This window comes from Bombina bombina, chromosome 6 (assembly GCF_027579735.1).
Source record: "Bombina bombina isolate aBomBom1 chromosome 6, aBomBom1.pri, whole genome shotgun sequence".
Taxonomy (NCBI): Eukaryota; Metazoa; Chordata; class Amphibia; order Anura; family Bombinatoridae; genus Bombina; species Bombina bombina.
The window spans coordinates 861,428,489-861,442,740 of NC_069504.1; the positions used below are offsets into that span (position 1 = coordinate 861,428,489).

At 41.8% G+C, this 14,252-nt stretch overlaps 1 protein-coding gene across 5 annotated transcripts in view; it reads right to left on the bottom strand.

Annotated features, from left to right (window-relative positions):
• KDM6B (lysine demethylase 6B) overlaps positions 1–14,252 on the bottom strand; it is a 459,620-nt gene that overhangs the window by 106,129 nt on the left and 339,239 nt on the right. For 3 of the 5 annotated variants that reach the window (XM_053718306.1, XM_053718311.1, XM_053718305.1), the window contains exon 1: positions 2,075–2,350. The exons of 1 other annotated variant lie outside the window; for it this stretch is intronic. The gene's annotated coding sequence lies outside the window, so the exon portion shown is untranslated. Of the gene's footprint in view, positions 1–2,074; positions 2,352–14,252 lie in introns of those variants that run through there. One more of the 5 variants, XM_053718310.1, reaches the window with a different exon arrangement.

Sequence of the window (14,252 nt, forward strand, 5' to 3'; positions counted from 1 at the left end):
CAATGTGACTACCAATAAATACATACATTTTCTAAAATTTCAACATTCAACAGTACATAGTATTCAAATTAAAAATAAAAAGAGTGCATAAACAGTGAATGTATCATATGGAAATAGAGACTGTATATACTGATGGAACATGTACAAATACAGCACTATATTTACATCTGATGGTACCAAGACAGATATAATGGTATATACTAGTCAGTTGAAAATAATGCAGGTATTATTTGGGGTGGAGAAATCCATCAGCCCTAAAAATGTCCGTTTTTATTTATGTTTTAATTAATGTACTTGTGGCTTATTGTGGAATAAATATAGCGTGTGTGCGTGTATATATATATATATATATATATATATATATATATATATATATATATATATATACACACATACATACACACACACATTTGCACATGCATAAAACATGGGTTTGTCAAATCAACCAGTCAGGAATTATTTATTTTATTTAAGGAATGAAATCAGTATTTTATGTATAGATATATTTATAATTAAAATAGTACCAAAAAAAAAAAGTCAGGACTTAGAAATAAAATTCCTTTAGTTGAATATCCCTGCCTCCTGAGATTTATCAAACACCAGATATAGCACCTTAGGTACAAACGCACAGTACTCCATCAGCTATCTGTAAATAACTAAATACAGCGCCAAACTGACTTATAACTATACATACACAAAATTCCTAGCAACCACTGTTAACATACAGACTTCTTCACACAGTTGTAAGCTGTTTTTCACATGTAACAGTACATATACGGCTTGTATGTACACCGACTGCAGCAGTAGTGATGTGTCTACATGGGGAATGGAATTTGACCTAATACAGACCTTGGACTCACATACAGCAGAAGAGAAAAAGTAGGGAGGAGATAGAAAAGGAGAGGTGGGGAAAAGGAAGGAAAGACTGAAGATATTAAAGAGAAAAATTACAGAATGCAAGACAGGTAAGCAGAGGTAGAGCAGCAGGCGTATATTTAATGTGTAAAAATAAAAGAGAGAGATTGGGTGCAGAAAGGGGCAAATTGGTAGTAGAGTCAGAAGCAATGAATTGGTGAAAGGAGGTAGCACAGAGGCAAGTGGTGACAGACTGGGGGGGGGGCAGAGTGAGACATATGAGAGGGTAAACAGGGATTTGAGGTAGATAAATAAGAGGAACAGACAGAAGGGGTGAGCAGGTAGAGGTACAAATCAGGATAGTGACAGTTGGGCAAAGGTGCAATGCAAGAACAGAGAAGAGAGCAGCAAAGATAAGTAGAGGCATAGTAGCTAGGGTGCAGTAAGGCAGAGGCAAGGGGGCAGCAGAGAGAGAGTAAAGGGGAGCAGGGAGATAAGAAAAGATAGAAGACTGAAGAAAGTAGAAAGAAAATAATGATGGGAACGGAAAGAGGAGGGCACAGAAAACAGGGTAAAACATAGTATGGGAGGAGATAGAAAGTATTAAGATGTTAGTGTTATGTAACACATTGGAAGAAAATTAACAAAATGAGAAGATGAAGAAAAGAAATATCCCGGTGAAAGAACAAGTTCAGTGCAAGCCGTTTGTATTAAGTAATACATGTCATAAAAATGCTGTAGACCCACATTACTACACATTTATTAATTCAGACGCTTTCCTTCAATAACTGCCCCTCGTGCCCTTCAAGTTCTTTAAATAGTCTCCAATCCTTTTACACTGCACTTTAGCCTTTAAATACCATACGGTCCCTTTAAGCTACACTCCAGCCCTTTAAACCAATTCCAGAGCCGTAACCCTTTAAACACTCTGTACCTTTGTCTAATATTTAACCTCTTAAGGACATATGACAGAATTTTTCCGTCATAAAACAATTGAGCAAACTGAAAGCTGTGTCCTTAAAGGGTTAAGCTCTCACTCTAAATTACCGGTTTACACATCCAATCAACTACTTGCAATGATACACATTCAAGCCAAGCTATAACCCCTTACATGGGTCTAAAAAATAGGACTTATTTATTTTTCTGGAAAGAATTGTAAGGCTGTGTGAGGACATGGGGTCCTTATGCAGAGAGCAGAGGGAGGTAATAGAGATTTTACCTGCATTTGGGGTGCACTGTAAATTATTCCGTGTTGTGTGTGGTTTATTCCTCTTTTGTTAATGCTTTTTCATTCCTTCTGTTCTTCCAGGTTGCAAAAAAATAATCCCAAAAGACGATTTGAACTCTAAAAGGAGTAAGAGTTCTTTTTCCCACTACTGGGACTAGAAATATAAATATACGGTGTCAGTAATGTGTTTGTAAATAATAGTGTCTCTTTCTTTCTGTCTTTCACACTCTGTCTCTCTCTCTCTTTTTTCCAGTCTGTATTCAAACAAAGGAACCTCAGCTCCCCTCCCCCTCAGGTCTGTCTCTGCCCTCCTCCTCCCCCCTCCGGAACACCAGCCTCGCTTTCACAGCCCTATCCCTCCCTGCTCTCCTCCTCTCTCACACTCCCCCTCCTTCCTCTCTCTCTTCCTTCCAGCTTTTCTTCCTTACTCTTTCTGTAATATCCTGTGGCTACATTTCCTTTTACCATCTTCTGCCATGTCTGTTTTCCTTCTCTCACAATCTATTCTACCTGTAACCTTGGTTACCTACAGAGGGCAAATAATCATACAAATATTAAGTAATGTGTTACTCTTCCATAGTACCCACAGATGTGCAGTAAGTCAAGTACAAAGGAGACCGTCAACTCCCCCATCAAGCAGAGAGACACTGTAATATTGACAAGAGATTACACTGACATATGCTGGGAATGTTTTCTTCTCTAGCATGACAATAGAGTTAAAAACCTAATCCTCTCCCCAGGGAGGCACAAAAAGATAATAACCTACCACTTTCTAGTCAGGGTTACACTGACAAAAATTAAGAAACTGCCTTTCTCCTAACAGGGTGGGGGACCCACTAGCTAAATACAAACCTCCATCTCCTGAGTGACTTCAGTGAGCTATTTGCCTGCCCATTCTTCAAGGAGACACTGTCAGGAGCTAGAAGTTGATCCCTTCTCTAGGGTGACATTATCTAGGATTTTTTTTATTTTAGGGGTGCACTGGGACTAATAGCTTGACCATCCCTTACCAGCCTCCCTTCCTCTTCAGGGTGACATTCATATGAGCTTGAAGTCCCACCATCCTTATACAGGTTGACACAGAAGCTAGGAGCCTGTCCCTCCCTCTTCTGGGTTACAATGTCAATATCCTGGGATATCAGCTACTAAAAGTGGAACATATGACCATGAAAAGAACAAACCACTTCACTCCCTCATTCCAGTGTGACACTGATTTAATTATGAGATACAAATTATTCGCCAGGGCAACACATGAACTGTTACTGCCTCTCCTGTACCAGGGTCACACTGAATCTTATAATCTATTCCTTCTCCAGTGTTTCAGTAAAATGGTAGCTGTCACCTCCCTTTCTAGGGTGACACTAGCATTATTTGGTAGCCTGCACCTCCATTGTGACAAAGCATCAAGGTGCATTCACCTCCCTTAACAGAGTGACACACATTAACAAACAGTATATCCATCCCTTTGCAGAAAAAAAACAAAACCTTTACTACAAGTCTTGTTATAAGGAGTCTGTCTCTCTTATCTATAAATTATAGCAACAGATAGATCCCTCCTCCAAACTCCAGGAGTTTGGAACCTCTGTCAACCAGACAATATTTACTAGTACAGTTGATATTTTCTAGCCAGAACCAATTAAATAAACATACAATATAGAAGAATTTATTATGGTTAGGATTTCATACTATATGTATGAGAAAATATATATAAAAATGGTATCCTCATGTTACATTTTTCAGGGAACCATCTATGTCACATAATTAGTGATAAATAAAGATGGAAAAAAAAACTGATTTATGGTATATTTTTCTTAGCATAACTATGACATGTTGTTAGTAACATACTGCAATTGTATACATTCATGTTTTAGTTTACAACATTTTAATTTAGTATTTGCACATTTTTCATTAGATGTGGCACCCTACTCACTCTGTGTAGTGAAACTCACATCTCTATCATGCCTTCTTTATGTAATGTAGCAGTAAGAAGCATGTTAACATGGATATATATGAGCTGCTCCCTCCCTTCATAGGGTAACACCCTAAATACAGAAGTTAGACACACATAGGGAAGAAGCTCCTCCCCCTGCAAGGTGCCATACACATTATCAGCCCTACGTGCATAAGGCTAGAGTAACACAGCTGTGTAACCTTTGCACCCCCACAACAATGACAGACAGAACCTGTCCGGGGTGTAACACTCCTGTGTTTGGAGGGTGTGACGCCTTAAGGGAGGGGATGATTGTTAATGGGGGAGGTGACGCCTTAAGGATCAACATAGCTCTAACCAAATATTGCACATCATAGCAACCGCACAACAGGCCTAGAGATATACCCAGGCACATGCTGAGCTGTATAGTGTACACAGTCTGTTACCTTATTTTACATTCAGCTGTTCAACCTATAAGGCCATTTTTCCCCATTGTTTATAACTTTTAAAAGCATGAACAAGCTTTGTTGAAATGTGATACATCTATCACACAATTCTATAAATTGTTTACAAAGCTATATGTACACAGTGTATTTCTAAGCAAACAGTAAATTCGGCTTCCCATGCTCAGAATACAAACTATGCTGCACACAGCTCTGCACATGTATATTATAGGTATAAGCTCATGCAGTATATACATTTTTTCCTTTTTCTCATCTTTCTTGGGCTCTCCCTCCCACACAGCTGTATACAGGTCTTGGCAAGTTGCCCAGTCCCCTTCTCTGTGTTTCTTATATAACATCTGGAGAGTGTCCTTACTTCACCCCATAACCAGCACGTCCCCTCCCCCTGTTACTGACCTCCCCTCCTGAGAGAAAGGTGTGAGAGTGTAGAAAGCTAGAGGTGTGCAGGGGGGGGGGGGGGTAAAATATATGTGTGTATTGTAAAGAGAATGGAAAGAGATCTGTGTGTTGGGTAAAAAGACAGGATTTCTAAAAGGGGGGGGGGGGATAGATATTTTGAGGAGCAAAAGAGGGGAGAAATGTTGAGAGGAGAACATTTTTGTATTAGATGAGACAGAGGGGAGGTTTTTTTTTGCAGGAGGAAGAGATATAAAGAGAAAGAAATGGGAAGGAGGAGCGTGTGTATAGTAAATATTTTCTGTACAAGGAGTTATAGGAGATTTAATGGCATTAGGGAGACAGCTGGAGATTGGAGATATGCACACAGGGAGACTCGCAGCAATATATAAACATGCAGAGATATATACAAAGAACGAGGGATATACACAAAGAGACAGGACAAAGAATCACACAAATACATAGAAAGAAAGTGATATAGACAGAAATACACTTTATATACACTGATACACACACTGAGATACGTGTGTACTATTATTATTTGTTTTGTGCTGCAAAATTCTGTAGTGCTGGGTACAAAGGTAGAAGGGGTATACAATGACAAAGAATTGTGGTAAGATACAAGTATATAACAGACTAAACAAAACTAGTACAGGCAGAGGAGGGCCCTAGTCTGAAGAGCTTACAGTCTACAAGTTGAGGGTGCAGAGACCTAGGGTTTATGGTAGCTTGTCACGTGAATTGTGGTTTCAGCAGCGGGTCAAGGCTGTTCAAGATTTATTTTGGTTAGGATGAAAAACAGAGAGATAATAAGTCTCTCTGAATAAAGGTCGTTTTTTTTTCAGAGCACGCCTGAAACTATACAATGTTGTAGACAGTCAGACAGAGGTAGATGAAGTTCCAGAGGACAGGACCAGCACGTGAGAAGCCTTGGAGGCAAAATGGGGAAGCAGAAATAAAATGAGTGGTAAGACGAAGGTCAGAGGTTGATTAAAGAGGGCAGGTTGGGAAGTATTTAGAGAAGAGTGAGGAAAGTATAATTGGGAGTGAGGCTCTTGAGTGCTTATAGGTTAGAGTTAATATTTTGAATTGTATTCTAGAGTGTATAGGGAGCTAGTGTAGGGTCTGGCAGAGAAGGGCAACTGATGTAAATTGGTGGATGAGCCTTGCTGAAGCATTTATGATAGACTGGAGGGGGAAGTGCAGTTTTTGGGAAGGCCATTTAAAAGTAGGTTGCAATAGTCCATACATGTCACGGCAAGATTTGGTAAGCGCTTATATATGGGGAGTGAATGTGAGTTTACAGTCAAGTGTGAAACCAAGATAACGGACGTAGGATGCCCTGTTGAGAATGGTCTCCAACGGTAAGAGAAATGTGAGGTGTGTAATATCCAGGAGAGGATTAGAATAAGAAGCGCTCAGTTTTAGACAGATTTAGTTGGAGGTAGTGTTTAGACATCCAAGAGGAAATTGTAGAGCAATTGTTTGTAAAGATGGATAGATATCAGGAGAGGAAAAGTAAATTCATGCTTACCTGATAAATTAATTTCTTCTACGATATGACGAGTCCACAGATTTCATCCTTACTTGTGGGATATTAACCTCCTGCTAACAGGAAGTGGCAAAGAGCACTACAGCAGAGCTGTATATATAGCCCTCCCTTCCCTCCACCTCCAGTCATTCGACCGAAGTTAGGAAGAGAAAGGAAAGGCCAAAGGTGCAGAGGTGACTGAAGTTTATAAAAAATAAAATATAATCTAAATCTGTCTTAAAAATGACAGGGTGGACCGTGGACTCGTCATATCGTAGAAGAAATTAATTTATCAGGTAAGCATAAATTTACTTTTCTTCTACAAGATATGACGAGTCCACAGATTTCATCCTTACTTGTGGGATACAATACCAAAGCTACAGGACACGGGAGGGACAAGACAAGAACCTAAACAGAAGGCACCACTGCTTGAAGAACCTTTCTCCCAAAACCAGCCTCAGAAGAAGCAAAAGTATCAAATTTGGAAAATTTGGAAAAAGTGTGAAGAGACGACCAAGTTGCAGCCTTGCAAATCTGTTCAACAGAAGCATCGTTTTTAAATGCCCATGAGGAAGCCACAGCCCTAGTGGAATGAGCCGTAATTCTTTCAGGAGGCTGCTGTCCAGCAGTCTCATATGCTAGACGGAAGATACTCTTCAGCAAAAAAGAAAGAGAGGTAGCCGTAGCTATCTGACCCCTACCATTTCCAGAAAAAACAATGAATAATGAAGATGATTGACGGAAATCCTTAGTCGCCTGCAAGTAAAACTTCAGGGCACGGACCACGTCCAGGTTATGTAGCCTACGCTCCTTCTTAGAAGAAGGGTTAGGACATAATGAAGGAACAATGATTTCCTGATTAATATTCTTATTAGAAACAACCTTAGGAAGGAAACCCGGTTTGGTACGTAAAACCACCTTATCAGAATGGAAAATAAGATAAGGCGAATCACATTGTAACGCTGAAAGCTCAGAAACTCTACAAGCAGAAGAAATAGCAACCAAAAACAAAACTTTCCAAGATAATAACTTAATATCTATGGAATGCATAGGTTTAAACGGAACCCCTTGAAGAACACTAAGGACTAAATTCAAACTCCAGGGCGGAGCAATTGGTCTAAACACAGGCTTAATTCTAGTTAGAGCCTGACAAAAAGACTGAACGTCTGGAACGTCCGCCAAACGTTTATGTAGCAAAATTGATAAAGCAGAGATTTGTCCCTTTAAGGAACTCGCTGATAACCCCTTCTCCAATCCTCCTTGGAGAAAAGACAGAATCCTGGGAATCCTAACTTTACTCCATGAGTAGCCCTTGGATTCACACCAAAAAAGATATTTACACCATATCTTATGATAGATCTTTCTAGTGACAGGCTTACATGCCTGAATCAAAGTATCTATGACCGAATCAGAGAATCCCCGCTTAGATAAAATCAAGCGTTCAATCTCCAAACAGTCAGCTGCAGAGAAACTAGATTTGGATGTTGGAAAGGACCTTGAATGAGAAGGTCCTGTCTCACTGGAAGTTTCCACGGAGGCAGAGAGGACATGTCCACTAGATCTGCTTACCAAATCCTGCGTGGCTATGCAGGCACAATTAGAATTACTGAAGCCTTCTCCTGTTTGATCCGAGCAATCACTCGGGGAAGGAGAGGAAACGGAGGAAACACATAAGGTTGAACGACCAAGGCACTGCCAAGGCGTCTATCAGTTCGGCCTGAGGATCCCTCAACCTGGATCCGTATCTTGGGAGCTTGGCATTCTGTTGAGACGCCATTAAATCCAACTCCGGTCTGCCCCATCTGAGAATCAGTGAGGCAAATACCTCCGGATGGAGTTCCCACTCCCCCGGATGAAAAGTCTGTCGGCTTAGAAAATCTGCTTTCCAGTTGTCCACTCCTGGGATGTAGATTGCTGACAGATAACAAGAGTGGGCCTCCGCCCACCGAGTTATCTTGGATACTTCTGTCCTCGCTAAGGAACTCCTTGTTCCTCCCTGATGATTGATGTAAGCCACAGTCGTAATGTTGTCCGACTGGAATCTGATGACTTTGGCCGAAGCCAGTTGAGGCCACGTCTGAAGCGTATTGAATATTGCTCTCATTTCCAGAATATTGATTGGAAGTAGAGACCCCACCTGAGTCCATACACCCTGAGCCTTCAGGTAATTCCAGACTGTACCCCAGCCTAGTAGACTGGCGTCCATCATCACTATCACCCACGAGGGTCTGCGGAAACACATCCCTTGGGACAGATGATCCGGCGACAACCACCAAAGAAGAGAGTCTCTGGTCACCTGGTCCAGATTTATCTGAGGAGTTATGCATAATCCCCATTCCACTATCCAAGCATGCACAGTTGCAGTGGTCTAAGATGAAATCGAGCAAACGGAATGATGTCCATTGCCGCCACCATCAATCCAATTGTCTCCATGCACTGAGCCACTGATGGCCGAGGATTGGACTGAGGAGCTCGGCATGTATTTAGAATCTTTGACTTTCTGACCTCCGTCAGAAAAATCTTCATGTCTATAGAATCTATTAGAGTTCCCAGGAAGGGAACCCTTGTCTGTGGAATTAGTGAACTCTTTTCAAGATTCACCTTCCATCCGTGAGATCTCAGAAATGCTAACACTGTGTCCGTATGAGACTTTGTTAGATAATAAGTCGACGCCTGAATCAGAATATTGTCCAGATAAGCACCACTGCTATTCCCCACGGTCTGAGAACCGCCAGAAGGGACCCTAGAACCTTCGTGAAGATTCTGGGTGCTGTGGCTAACCCGAAGGGAAGAGCCACAAACTGAAAATGCTTGTCCAGGAAGGCAAACCTTAGGTACTGATGATGATCCTTGTGGATAGGAATAAGCAGGTATGCATCCTTCAAGTTCACGGTATTCATATATTGACCCTCCTGAATCATTTGTAAAATTGAGTGAATGGTCTCCATCTTGAAGGATGGAACACTGAGAAACTTGTTTAGACTCTTGAGATCTAAAATGGGTCTGAACGTTCCCTCTTTTTTGGGAACCACGAAAAGATTTGAGTAAAACCCCCATCCCTGCTCTAGTCTTGGGACAGGACAAATTACTCCCATAGTGGAGAGGTCTTTTACACAACGTAAGAACGCCTCTCTTTTTTTTTTTAATTTTTCAAAGCTTTATTGAAAAATACGAGAGGTAATACATACAACAAAGAATATGGATCATTTACAGTACAGGTATATTTTACTTTTTAAATGTACATAAAGAGATATGTAAAACGAAGATACATTGTCAGCTTAAATGTATACGTTTAACTTGTAACATAGTAGTACATACCATACTTCTAATATTTTGCAGAATAGGATTAAGAATTTGATGTGGGATTTTACTCACACATCCACATCGAGATTGTGCAATCTGTAAGGTATGAGAGAAAGTTAAGAAGAAAAGGGGAAAAGGAAAGGCGAGGAGAAAAAGAAAAAAAAAAAAAAGGGGGGGGGGGAGGGGGGAGAAGAGTGTAGGAAGGGGCAGAAGGGCACGGGACCTACCGGTTGTGAAGAAGTTCCAGGGTACCTCCCCCAACACAGCCGCGGGGCAAGGGGGACTCCCTAGTCTAGCACGTTATTATCTGTCCGACTGTAGGCTGTTAACTGCTGGTTTCCATAGATCTAACATAAACTCATGTATCTCTATCCTGTCATCTCTCAGGTATCTGAATCTTTCCAACTGCAAGTTTCTGTCCACCTGGACCACCCATTCTTTGAGTGATGGGACTTCTACCCTTTTCCACCTCCTGGGAATGATAGATTTGGCGCTATTGAGCATTATAAAATAGAGTTGTTTCGAGGGTTTGTCCTTAAATTTAGGAAGGTCGTGGAATAGAAGGAGGTTAGGCGATCTGTTCAGGGAAATGTTAAGTGTAGTCTCCATTACCTCCAATATTGCGTGCCAATAAGGCACCAGAGGGCCACATTCCCACCATATGTGGAGAAGAGTACCCCTCTCCCCACAGCCCCGCCAACACCTACCATCAGTGTGCTTGTAAATTTTTTGGATCCTGTCAGGTGACAGATACCACCGAGACAGAAGTTTATAGTTGGACTCAACCACCCTTGAAGATACCGAGGCCTTTGTGTGAGCTTTTATTATTTTATACCAGTCTTTTTCAGTAGGAGAGGGGTCAAGCTCCTTATTCCAAAGTCTAACGTAGTCTGGGAGGGGGGAATCTTTGTTAGAAAGGATGAGTCGGTAGGCTATAGAAATCATATGTGCTGGCACGCGGGGAAGTAAGCATATAAATTCCAGAGTAGTCAGAGGTCTTGTCATGAGCCTGGATCTTTAGTGTGTTGTCAGAAAATGCTGCAGTTGCATATAGAAATACCAGGGTATGTCCAGTCCAGAGTGCTCTAATTCAGGTCTACTACGTAGCCTATTGTTCGTTAAAAGACGGTGAAAAGTCAACTGTGTAAACTGGGATTTATCTACCTGCAGTCGCTGTGCTTTCGTGAAAGGTAAGTCCGGGTTATCCAGGAATGGTTTGAGCGGAGAAGGGTTGGAAGTAATATCTGGGTGATCAACAAGATTTCTATCCCACTGTATAAAGAATTCTTTAAGGAAGGGGTAGTTTTCTATAATTTTAGGCTTAAACTTGGCAGAGATCCAGCCCAAGGCGCCTAAGTTCTGGACCCCCAAAATTGCTCTACATATCTGAACCCAATGTTTGTCCCTATGGTTATGACACCATTCCATTTGTTGTTGGAGGTTAATAGCTTTTTTGTACACAGCTAAGTAAGGAACTCCCAATCCCCCTTTCTCTTTTGGTAAGTAAAGCGTTTTCTTTTTCATCCGTGGTCTTATCCCATTCCAGATAAACTCTTCCATCACGCCCTGTAATTTGTGTAGGTAGTGCACCGGTAATGAGAGCGTGAGAGTCTGGAGATAGTACAGAATTCTGGGTAGCACGTTCATTTTTACTATTCCGATCCTCCCCAACCAAGAAACAGGTTTGTTTCTCCAGGAGGAGAGGTCCCCTGTGATCTCTGCTAATAAGTTCAAGTAGTTGGTCTCATGTAACGTGTCTGTTGTGGGGGTAAGATTGATCCCTAAATATCTAAGAGTACGAGTTTGTATCCGTAAGGGGCATAAGGAAGAAAGTTGGCCTATTTCTGCCTGAGGGAGGGTAATGGTTAAAATTTCAGACTTTGCCTTATTAAGATGGAAATTGGAAAATCTACTGTATTCCCCAAACTCCCTCAGGACCTCTGGAAGGGAAACTAGTGGGTCTGTCAAGGAAAGTAAAACGTCATCCGCATACATAGACAACTTGTGTTCTTGATCTCCTATCCTTAATCCCTTAATGTTCCCATTTTCCCTAATTCTCTGGGCCAGAACCTCCATCACTAGGGCAAATAACAAAGGGGACATCTGGCACCCCTGTCTGGTGCCATTCGATATACGAAAGGGGTCCGAGAGTATGTTGTTAGTCCGGACACGGGCCGATGGAGCCGTATAGAGGGAGAAGACCCTCTCCGTAAAAGTCTGCCCAAAGCTCATCTTCGACAGGACCGCCCCCAAGAATTGCCAGCTGATCCTGTCGAAGGCCTTTTCCGCATCAGTAGAAACCAAAATCATAGGGACCTTGTTAATCTGGGCATAATTCACCAGGAGAGTGGCTTTTATAGTGTTGTCCCTTGCCTCTCGGCCGGGCACAAAACCCACTTGGTCCGGGGAAATCAGCTTGGGTAATAATTTATTTAGTCTGCTAGAAAGGATTTTGGCAAAAAAAATTTATATCGACGTTTAAGAGAGAAATTGGCCGAAAGTTTTCTGGTTTATTTGCTGGTTTGCCTGGTTTAGGGATAGTAGTGATGTGGTCCTCTAACATAGAGGGGGGGAAGCCCTGGGAGGAGTCTAAGGAGTTAAAAAGGCGGGCTAAATGAGGGGAGAGGACCTGTTTAAAAAGTTTGTAGTACTTAGCGCTGAAACCATCAGGGCCGGGCTCTTGCCCGATGGCAAGTCGTCTATGGTGAGTTGCTCCTCCTCTAAGGTTATAGGTGCGTCTAATACCACCGCTTTTGCCTGCGTCAAAGAGGGTAGCGTAATCGAGTCCATGTAGGCACTCAATGCCTGGGGGGTGGGGGCTCCCGCTCCCTCCCCAGAGGGGCTAGAAGAGTTTTGTAAATTATAAAGATCATGATAATATACTTTCAGAATCTCAGCAATAGCTGGACTATCTGCGTGTGTAGCGCCTCGTTTGTCTAACATCGTGTGTATACGCTTTTTCAATTTCTTCCTTTTGAGAGCCCTAGCCAGCAGTCTACTAGGTTTATCCCCGAATTCATAAAATTTTTGTTGGTTTCTCAAAGCCATTTTCTCATAGTCCCTAGTGTGCATGTCTTGTATTTCCCCTCTAATCTTAGTGATCTCGGTGAGTAAGGTGGAATCCAATGGACTCTTTTTGTGTTTTGTCTCCAGGTCACGTAGGTTAGTTAAAAGGAAGGAGAACCTCAGTCTGATTTGTTTTGCCAAAAAGGCCTTCTGTTTGATAAGTTCTCCTCGGATAACACATTTGTGTGCCTCCCACAGAACATGTTTAGAAGTCTCAGCTAAGTCATTGATTTCAAAATAGTCAGTGAGTGCAGATTCTATTTTCCCCTTTAGCAGTTGGTTATTGAGTAAGAAGTCGTCAAACCGCCATATAAAGGGGTGGTCCGGTCGTGTTGGCCATCTTAATTTACAAAGTACTGGGGCATGGTCGGACCAGGTCATAGGAAGGATTTGCGTGCTAATTACTGAGGCTAGAGTAGATTGATCAGTCAGGATGTAATCTATCCTAGTGTACAAGTCGTGGGGGTGTGAAAAGAAGGTGTAGTCCCGTCTCATGCGGGTACTGTATTCTCCAAGTGTCATATACAGCTAGCTCTTCCAATCTGGAATTACATTGTTTTATAATTTTATTTGAGATTGAAGCGGATCCTTTGGAGGTGTCAAGTAATGGATCCAAAGGTAGGTTAAAGTCCCCTGCAAGGAGCAAAGCTCCCTTCTGTATTTCAAGTATCTTGTTTGTCAATGCAGACATACATTTATGTTGGTGTGTGTTTGGAAAGTATGCATTAACCAGCATGACTGGTCTATTGTATACAGTGCCCACCACTATCAGGTATCGGCCCTCCGAGTCCTTTACCTCTTGGATCAAGTTGAATGGGATAGAATTTTTAATAATGATGCCCACCCCGTTTTTTTTGGCCGGGCCGGAGGCAAAAAAAGAGGTCGGATATCTGGGGTTTGTCCATTTTGGCTCTCTACCCTTCTTAAAATGAGTTTCCTCGATGTATGCAATGTCACAGTGCAGTCTGGATACATCTTTTATCAGAAATGATCTCTTTTCGGGGGTGTTAAGGCCTTTGGCATTGATTGTCATAACTGTCAGGTTTTGACCCTTTCAGGAATCCATCTGTCTGTGTAAGCGTTTGCTTGCGCAGTAGGGCCAAGGGTGAGAGGGTAGGGAGGAATGTAGGGGGGATTGGATGAGTGGGTATGGGGGGGAAGAGAGAACAAAGAAAGAAAAAAAAAGGGGGAAAAAGAAAGGTAAGTCAAGAACAAAAAAGTATATATAAGTAAGTCAGTAGTCCCAGTAGATCTGGAAATATTTAAGTAGAAACAAAAGTCTTATATAATCCTTCCTAGATATACAAGGAAAGGATAGAAAGGAAAGAAGAGAAAAAATATGCGTGGGGTCAGTATCCCCACACCCGATTGGTGGATAATGTAGAATTACTTAGTTTTTAAGGAACTAGTTAATTTAGGATTAAACATTGATAACAATAGCATAAACAGAGAGGTGGGCGCTGTCCGCCCAGGTACAAA